A 606-nucleotide genomic window follows, 5' to 3' on the forward strand; every position below is an offset into this window, starting at 1 on the left:
AAGGTGAGGTAGTGTCCAAAGACTCAATGTCATTTAGGAATCAGATGGCAGAGGGAAAGAAGCTGTTCCTGAATCGCTGAGTGTGTGCCTTCAGTCTTCTGTATCTCCTACCTGATGGTAACAATGAGAAAAGGGCATGCCCTGGGTGCACGTACTTTTATAATAAATTTGTTTTGAACTTTGAACCTGCGATGCTACTGCAATACGTTTTTGATTGCACCTCTGCATACATGTACTTAACAATTTTTTTAAAATGTGCGGAGTTGGCAGATCCAATGCCCGTGCGTACAAAACCCACCGAAGCGTCTCTGTACCTCTCTCTACAGATGCCCCCAGTTATGCCTCCCTAGTCATCGAAATGGACGCGTCTGATAGGCAAGTGAACGTCCAATCAGCAGCGAGGGAAAGGAAGCGCGGGCCGGCGGCCGCTCTCGTTGCGCGTGCGCAATATGTGTTAACGCGCCGCGTGCGTGCACGTGTAGTGTGTTCCCACCCCCCGGGCGGGCTACCGCGCCTGGTTGGCATGTCAATGCGACTGCGCAGTTTTTTATTTTCCGCGAGCCGGCCCGTTTCCGCCCGGCGGCCGTGACTGGGCATGCGTGCTGC

This window comes from Hypanus sabinus, chromosome 10, assembly GCF_030144855.1.
Source record: "Hypanus sabinus isolate sHypSab1 chromosome 10, sHypSab1.hap1, whole genome shotgun sequence".
NCBI classification, from domain to species: Eukaryota; Metazoa; Chordata; class Chondrichthyes; order Myliobatiformes; family Dasyatidae; genus Hypanus; species Hypanus sabinus.